The sequence below is a fragment of the Rattus rattus genome, chromosome 11 (assembly GCF_011064425.1).
Source record: "Rattus rattus isolate New Zealand chromosome 11, Rrattus_CSIRO_v1, whole genome shotgun sequence".
In the NCBI taxonomy this organism is placed as follows: Eukaryota; Metazoa; Chordata; class Mammalia; order Rodentia; family Muridae; genus Rattus; species Rattus rattus.
Window position 1 is genome coordinate 55,450,318 of NC_046164.1, and position 9,743 is coordinate 55,460,060.

Sequence of the window (9,743 nt, forward strand, 5' to 3'; positions counted from 1 at the left end):
CAAAAGATGCCCCAACATATAACAAAGACACGTGCTCCACTATGTTCATCTCAGCCTTATTTATAATAGCCAGAAGCTGGAAAGAACCCAGATGCCCTTCAACAGAGGAATGGATACAGAAAATGTGGTATATCTACACAATGGAATATTACTCAGCTATCAAAAACAACGAGTTTATGAAATTCGTAGGCAAATGGTTGGAACTGGAAAATATCATCCTGAGTGAGCTAACCCAATCACAGAAAGACATACATGGTATGCACTCATTGATAAGTGGCTATTAGCCCAAATGCTTGAATTACCCTAGATGCCTAGAACAAATGAAACTCAAGCGGATGATCAAAAAGAATGCTTCCTCCTTCTTTAAAGGGAAAAAAATACCCTTGGCAGGGAAGAGAGGCAAAAGATTAAAACAGATACTGAAGGGACACCCATTTAGAGCCTGCCCCACATGTGGCCCATATATATATAGCCACCCAATTAGACAAGCTGGATGAAGCAAAGAAGTGCAGAAGTGTAGATGCTCCTGGAGAGACACAGCCAGAATACAGCAATCATTGAGGCGAATGCCAGCAGCAAACCACTGAACTGAGAATAGGACCCCGTTGAAGGAATCAGAGAAAGAACTGGAAGAGCTTGAAGGGGGCTCAAGACCCCCATGTACAACAATGCCAAGCAACCAGAGCTTCCAGGGACTAAGCCACTACCTAAAGACTATACATGGACTGACCCTGGACTGGGACCTCATAGGTAGCAATGAATATCCTAGTAAGAGCACCAGTGGAAGGGGAAGCCCTGGGTCAGACTGAACCCCAGTGAACTAGACTGTTGGGGGAGGGTGGGAGGAACACCCATAAGGAAGGGAGGGGGGGGGGATGTTTGCCCGGAAACCGGGAAAGGGAATAACACTCGAAATGTATATAAGAAATACTCAAGTTAATAAAAAAAAAATAAATAAAATGGGAGCTATAATCAACTCCCCACAATGTATTCTAAAATATACTAAGATATAGTCTAAGTTTCAATTTATAGCAAAATTTTACCTGATAGTTTCAGAGGGTAAGTATATAATGTTAGTAACACAAATTAGTTATGCTCAACTAAAATAAAATTACATCTGCTATGAAATATACTGCACATGTAATTCAGAAAAGTAATCAAGTTAACTACCTATGAGCTATAAACATCATACATAAATTATTCAGAAAAATAGCACCTCAATTAGTGTCAAAGTTAGACAATGTGCAATTAATTTCCCATGCCAAACATGGTGTCAAAGTAGGATGTCTGCTAGTTAGACTTCACTAGTAATTAACTGGGGATGTTTGACCAATGCCCAGTCTAACTCCATAGAAGGAAGCCTCAACAACTACCCACCTTGTGGTAAAGGCAATGGCTCGGCAATGCAGAATCATTGCAAAAACATCAGAGAAGCATGCACTATATTAGTTGGATGTGCACCTAAATTTTTTTTCCAAAAAATATCTTCAAGATTTGTAGACAGAAAGACATAGTAAATACAACACTCAATGAGTACAAAAATCACAATAGAGTTCCTGTGTAATTCTTGAACAGATAATGTCTACAAAGATAATCCAATCCAACCTATGGAGTTCAACATTCCACATTAAGGCAGCGAATCACAAAACATAAAACTCAGTTGGCCTAAGGCACAGAGCCTAAATCACAGAGGCAGCACATGAAAACTCATTTAAGTAAGGAAGATATGTATTTCATATGCTTCAGAACTGAAATTGGAAATCAGGTGCCAAAGACTTCAAATAAGGCCTACTAATTGGCTGTAGCTATTGTTTTCCTTTTTCAGTGGACTGGCAAAAAATGGGACTTTAAAAGGATAGAGAATGACAGCTTGACCACTAACCAAATTCAACCAACTACCTATCTGTACATATTCCTGTATCATCTACATGTCTAAGTGTGTGCTCTGCCCCAGGAATATGTATATATGTGGCATATCCTCACACAGACAGACACATATACAAAAATAAGTAAGTTTTTAACTTACTCTAATTTATGGCTATAACAATTTCATATGCATAATGTGCCAAACTCATTCATGGTCAAACTTACCATATATAATCATGCCATTATAATTGAACAAAACTAGTGACTTATAAAAAGTCAGACCTGACTTCAAAGGCAACTCGATAATTTCAAGGTCCATTATTAATATTTTTAGAAAAGTTTCCATTTGCAAAATATATGTAATAGTATATGTGGGTGTGTGAGATGTAAAATAGAAACAGGGCAAAGAGTCCCTGAAATAAAGATCACTTGGCTGGACTACTGAGGATAAGTTAGCACATAAATAATTTTCTTGTTATCTGAAATATTATTAAGAGTTGAGATGACAAAAGTATATAAAACAGGCACAGATCCAATGACATGCTCCTAACCGACCACAGCATTGGGAGCTTCAGAAAATATTCATCAAGCCCGGAGGATCAGGTGTTCACGTGGCAAAATAAAAGTGGGGTCTGAAAATAGAAATGTATACAAAGACAGCTCACAGAAAAAATAAACTAGAAAGGATTTCAAAACCAGAAAATGACACGATGTGGTATGACAGACAGATACCTCTTGAGACAAGGTGGGTAATGGGCAGGCTTGGGCTGTGGCAGGCAGAGCCCTTTCTCCATGCCACAACAATATCAAACGGATAAAGCTTGGCAAGAGTCAAAAGGCTGGCTGAAAATGTCTAATTCAAGAGACATTAGGTTTGAAGTAGATTCTTGACTATAAAGGCTGTTTGCTGTTCTGCACCAAGTATTTGAGGGCAGCGTTGAATGGGATCTTTTTCTCTGAGGAGCAACTTATTCTGTCAAGACTGCAGTGGGTAATACCAACTCACAAAGACTGTTAATGGACTCTTTTCTTTAAAATTGGCATATTTTTCTCCTTTACTGAACTCTAGCACAAACTCGACTATCACCTAGGCAAGCAGCATTACTCCTCTCTGAGCCTGGAGTAGACAGGCAAGGTTATGTGATACCGTTTCGCACATTTCTCCAGCTTCTTGACCACACCCCTTGCATACCTGGTACTTAGCTGCAGTTTCTCTTTCTTCAGTCACTCTTCTTGCCTTCTTCAATCAATTTTATCATCATCAAAACAGCATGCTAACTACACTATTCAACACACCCCATTTCATCATCCCATGGACAAGGACCCATTTAGGAGCAGTCTGCACAAGGTGACTTACCTTCGTACAACCTGTCAATATCCCTTGCCCACCCTTAGTCTCTAATCTATTTTCTCTTAAATAATTAATTAATGCTGATTAATCTGGCATCACTCTGGTGTTTAGGGTTTTTCTTTCTTTCTTTCTAATACTTAATATTTAGAATATTTCTAAGCATATTATAAATTGTCCCAGTTCTATTGTTTATAACCTTAGCATGTTCAATAAAATCATAACAACGCCTGCTATTCATTCCAACTTATAGAGATGATGCTAAAGAAAAGGAAATGTGATTTATATGTCATCATGTATCCAAGAACCTGCTTATCCTAAGAGAGATGGTAAAGGATGATTCTATTATTGCCTCTTGAAAATGCAGCAGCTAAGCCGGAGGAAGGTTAACCGGTTGTAGGGACTCATCACTTTGCTTTCCAGCCAAGATTAAGTTGATGCCTCAAATCCATTTCCATAACCTCCCTATAATCTTCTTCCCCTCGGTAATCCTTTACCTCAATAGAAACCTTGCACAATTCTCTTGTCAGTGTTTGCCTTACAAATTGATGTTTGTCTCTGTGCTTCAGATGTTTGTTTTTGTTTTACTTAAATTGCTTTAAGTTGTATCCCCGGAAGACCATTGTCCTCACAGTCTCCATTACTCTAGAGGGGCAAGAAAAGCGAGACAGAACATAATTGGCTTTTTCTATTACTACCCCTGCTCCCAACCCTGAGTTCCCTTCCATCTCTACATCTTCCCATTGTCTAATCTTGTGCTGATTAAGCCTAAAAACGAATAGAAATCTTGAAAATGAGAATTTAGAGCATGTAAAAAGCTCTCTCATTAGCCATCAAGTCAACATGCGCTTTCTGCAGTTCTCTCTGGTTGGTAAAAGAGTTTGAATAATAGCATATGAAGGCAATTACGGCTACGTAGGTGCTCCACAAATTTCAAAAACCCGGCTTCCTTTCTTCTGCATCTTCTAATCAAGTCATCCAAAATTGTTTAATATTGCAATCATCTGTAGATCATATGGAAAACACCATAACTTTGGACTGTTTTCCTTTACAGAGCTTGCTTTACTCTGCTTGTTGCAATGCTCACCATTTAAGCCTCTATTCCTCACTATCTTCGCACTGATAAAGAGTTCTAATGAGCTTTGCTAGTGTTCAACATGTCTGACTGCTACAAAACAGAGCAGAGGTGCTCCAGGGGGTTTGGCACGGATTCTGAAGGCAAGAATTTCACTAATCAACCTTTCAGATCCCCTTTGTTCTTCCCTGAGATGTGTATTGACTGACAGTTTCAAGGGCTTCATTGTTTAAAATCAATGGGGAAATGGGATTCCCTTTGATAGGCTAGAGTTGTTGACCTAGCCTTTTGGAGAAAAATTAAAAAAAAAATCAATGTATAAAATATGTTGATGGAAGTGATTAACTCTCTCCTTGTCATCACAAGAAATGATGTCTTCATAGAAAAGCACACTTTCTCTTGTGACTATAGCCATCCAAGGGCAATACCGTTGGACAAGAAGCACAGCTGAATATAAGCAGAGACTATTCACTTCATCACTTTGCTGACTTGACTTTGAATTGACATTTAAGCACAATTAACATCTGTAAAATAATTTCTAAACTTTGTCTGATACATCCATCTCTGGGGACTCAGCTCTGAGCATCACTCAGCTACCCTGCCTACCCCATGCTCAACTTCACATAGACTTGCACTGACTGAATTTGGAGGCCTACTGAAGAAAAAAAGGCCTTTTTCTGGCACTACAAAGACGACTTTGCAGAAGACAAAGTGTTTTATGGCCACAACAAGCATTTGTCCTGTTTCAGAAAAGCAGTAAAATTATGGAAATGAATTCACTATAGTTTTGTAGATCTTTTGTCTTACGCTGTTTTGTTGGTGCATTACTTATCTTACTGGCATTTCCATTCTTGTTATGGATTTGGACTTTATGTTTTTAAAGAGTTATTCATTCATGAATGCATGTATGCACACGTGTGTATGCATGCGTGCACTTCTTCTGGTTCATTTTTCCTTTGTCCTTTTTAAAAATGCCTGTTTGTTTGGTCGGTTTCTTTGTTTATTTGTTTGCCTATACGTATCTTATGACAGAGAGAAAAAAGGGAGCAATAAATTGGATGAGTGGGGAGGATTTGAAATGGGTGGGAAGCATTGAAATTGTGATCAAAATACATTATAGAAAAATTTATTTCAATAAAATATTTATATTAAAAACTGTATCTAGAGAGGAGGAAGTGCAATATCTTGTATCTCTGTAATTAGATGACTATTAAGTTCTCTTTCCAAAGAAATACATAGAGTATCATAAGCCATATCCAACACAAGCTCTATATTTTAAATATGAGTACAAGTATTATTAACATACAGTAGATACTTGGTTTTTTCTTTCCTAAAATGTCAAAGAACTTTTAAATGTCCATAAAGTAAAATCTAATTGTAAAAAAAAATTCTATTATTATAGGAAAGAAAAAGAAAAACTATAGGAGAGGATTAAGAGAGCAGAAGGATGTGAGGAGGAAGTATGGGTGGGGACAGACGGAAGGAAGCACGGCAGACAGCAGGAGGTGCTGAGAAGATACAAGGAAAGGGAAGGGAAGATGAGCAGAAGGAACAAAGAGGAGGTAGCATGACAGACAGGAAACTGAGAAGCTACAGTTTAGAGGGACTGGCATGGAGAAGAGAGGGCACAGATGACAAAAAGCATAACAGGCAGCAGGAGGGACCTGAGAAGCCACAACTAGGACTGTGTTTTTCAATCCGGTTAGAGAATAAATCCTGAAATCTCTTCACTAAAAAGCCAGTTTTATACACAAAATTTTGACAACAGTGGGATTTCATGGTTGAAATTGAGAAATGGCTGTTTTGTGCTTCAGTCCTTATATGATTAACAAAGAAGTAAAGGTCTAGAAATAAAAATTCCTTAAGCTGAAATACGTAATTAAAAACAATATCTCAAAATCATAGTGAAACCTCAGAAAAATAATGTATAACAAAAATTTTTTTGAATAGGTGTCAAAATAACTCTTAAAGCCAATTTTCTGGATATTGAAAGCAGTGAGAATGCAGGACAAGAATGGTAATAGGGACGGAAGCCATGATTGTGATGGTCATTATTAACACTTGCAGGAAGACAGCAGGGTTTCTAAAATGTATATCCTAGACCAATAGCTCTCAATCTCCCTAATATTGTGAGATTTTAATACAGTTTCTTCCTTATGTTGTAGTGACCTCCAACCATAAAATTATTCTTGTTCCTTATTTCTAACTGCAATTTTGCTAGTGTTATGAATTATAATGCAAATATTTGATATGTGACCCTCTCAACAAGGCCTCAACCCACAAGATAAGAAGCACTATTAAAGGACACTAAGAAATGCTGAGTGGATAGGAAAAAGTCTTTCCTAAGAACGAGCACACCAATTGTCTAGCCAATACCAAATTGTCTTCCCTGAAAACATACACACATATAACCAGATTCAGCCTGAGCAGTTGCTATTTATTTGTTTAAAGAAAATGAGTTTGAAAGAGAGTATAATTGTGTTTAGTGGGAGGAAATGATACAACTGTATTATATATAATCTCAAAAAGAAAAAATAAGTAAGATAAAATCATACCCATAAGGAAAGAAAAGTATAAATATAACCTAAACAGAATATTAAAAAATTAGTGAAAGTGTTTTACAATCAATGTAATTATTAAAGCTATATGCCAAAAATTAATAATTTGTCATGGAAAATATAAGAACAGAGGAGTGGGGGTGTTCTCGCAAAAAAAAAATGAGAAAGTTTGTAAGGCTAGACTGACTCCCTCTTAACATGCACAACTAGTCCTCATGAAATTAGCATTCCTTTTTGAATCATAATTATTGTAACATTAAAGGAAATAATTGAAATGAATTAGTAGTCTTCTTCAATAAATGTCTTAGCTACTATTTCAACTAGCAGAGCAGATGCATTTCTAGAATTCATTTATAACAGTAAGATGAAAAGCAACATAAAATGGAGGTGACTAATGTGATAGAGAGGAAAGCTGATGCCAAAGGAACCAGGTCTAAACGGAAAGCCCATCTCACTCACTGGGAATTATTTATTGCATTTCTATGCACCGAACTGTTGTATGCCAGGTATAAAAATGAGTAACATGGTCTTTGCCCTGTAGGAACTCAGTCTTCTGGAGCAAACAGATAACCTTATTACCACTTTACAAATGCTATCTTGATCATTTGTACTGTAAATACAGTGCAGTAGAGCAATAAAGAACACTAACTCACAAGCTGGACCACCTGAGTTTAAATCCTTCTCAGAAATGAATGGCTGTATGAGCTTGCATAATGTGCAAGTGTTCTTGTCCTTAGTTTGTCAGAAGTTAAAGATCTAGGATTGCCTTGGATACTACTGTTAGAATTCAATATATTGAACACGGTAAACATATTTAAATAGTTTTAAAGCATCAAAAGGAAGCTGCTGCTTCCATTCTCTTTAGGATCATCATCACCACCATCCTAATTATCATTGTCTTAGCTTTATTTCAGTGAAAATACACAAAGATCAATGAAGCTCTTATAAAAGAAAGCATTTAATTGATAGCTTGCTTACAGATTTAGAGGATTAGCCCATCATCATCATCATCATCATCATCATCATCATCATCATCATCACAGAAATCAGACATGCATGACACTGGACTTGTCACTGAGATCTTTCCATGTAGGGCGTGGTTCTGATGCTCTGATTGGGAATGAGTGCTCAAGGTCCTGCTCCCCAATTGAATTTTGATCCATTAATAAAGATGTTAGCACCCAGTGGCAGGGCAGAAAATGTGGGACCTCCAGTTTCTCACAGACTAGCAGACTCAGGAGGAGAAAAGATTTGGCCATGCTTCAAAGAGAAAGAGAGCTACCATCCATGTGAGATCTCAGGTGGAGTAGCCATTGGCTGATTCCCCAACTGGGTCTGGAGTTGAAGTTAGAAGATTAGAAAAGTAACTAAGCTGAAGGAAGATTTGGGGTGCTGCGCTAGAACTAAAGGGAGCTGAGAAATTGAGCTGAGGGAAGATTTACAGGGGTCAAACTAGGAGTGAAGAGATGGGCACGTTGGCCACGGGAAGCTTAGAAATGTCTGGCCATTGAGCAGAAAGCATATTAAAAATAAGTTAATGTGTGTGTCTTTCATCAGTGGATCCAAGGGATCCTGTGAGGGGCTGTTAGCAAGGTCCACCCAGAGCTTAAAGCAGGGCAGTAGAAAGTACATGCTACATGGAGTTGAGGCTGGGCTTGGTATAGGCTTTTGAAACCTCAAAATTCATCCCCAACAATACATTTCTTCCAAAAATGGCCACACCTACTCCAATAAGACATATCTTCTAATCCTCCCCAAACAGTTCACCAACTATGGACTAAGCATGCAAAATATGAACCTATGGGGGCTAATCTCATTCAAACCATCACAATGATCATCATTGCCACAATGATCATCATCATCGTCAGCAGCAGCAGCAGTAGCAAGTCACTACAGAAACAGTAGATAGGATCAGATATTGTACAGAAAAAAGTAGGAAAGCTTATACAACATAAGTTACATTTAGTGGTGATCTTATAAAATAAAGTTATTGCCAGCTATGTTTCTCACAGAAAATTGTTGCTGAGGCTATATAGACAACTTAAAAATCTAAATAGCAAGAAGTCAAACAAGCCAGCTAAAAATTATACTACGTCTCTTAGTTAGGGTTATTCTGATGAAACACCAGTTGACCGAAGTCAACTTGGGGAAAGAAGAGCTCATTGCACTTACAGTTCTATGTAACATCAAAAGTAGTGTGTGTTGGGGGGAGGAGTGGAGAACTCAAGCAGGACAGGAACCTGGTGGTAGGAGCTCATGCAGGGACACGCAAGGTGCTGCTTACTAACTTGTTCACTATGGCATACACAACTTGCCTTCTTATGGAATCTAGGATGACCAGCACAGGGATGGTACCACTCATGATGGGCTGCCCACCCCCATCATTTACTAATTAGGAAAACGCCCAATAGTTGGATGTTATGGTGCTATATCTCTAATTGAGGTTACCTCCTTTCAGAGGGAAACTGAACAGTGATTTCTCAGGAGCAGAAATGCAAATGGCGAAGACATATTTTAAAGTATCCGCCATCCTAAGATCTCAGATAAATGGAAATAAAAACTACTTTGAGATTTCATCTTATCATGGTGAGAATGGCCAAGAACAAGTCATCAAATCCTGGGGATGATGAGAGGAACAGGGATCCCTAATGTACTGTGAATGGGAGTAGAAATTGTTGTAGTCACTATCAAAATTGGCGTGGCTGTTTTAGAGACAACTAAAAATTAATATACTATATGATTGAAGTATTACCATTGCTGGGCATATACCCAAAGGACTCCATGTGTATCTTACTACAGAGATACGGGATCAGCCATCTTCATTGTTGATCTATTCTCACTACCTTAGGCAATGGAACAGCCTAGATGTCCATCAACTAATACATTGGTTAGGGCA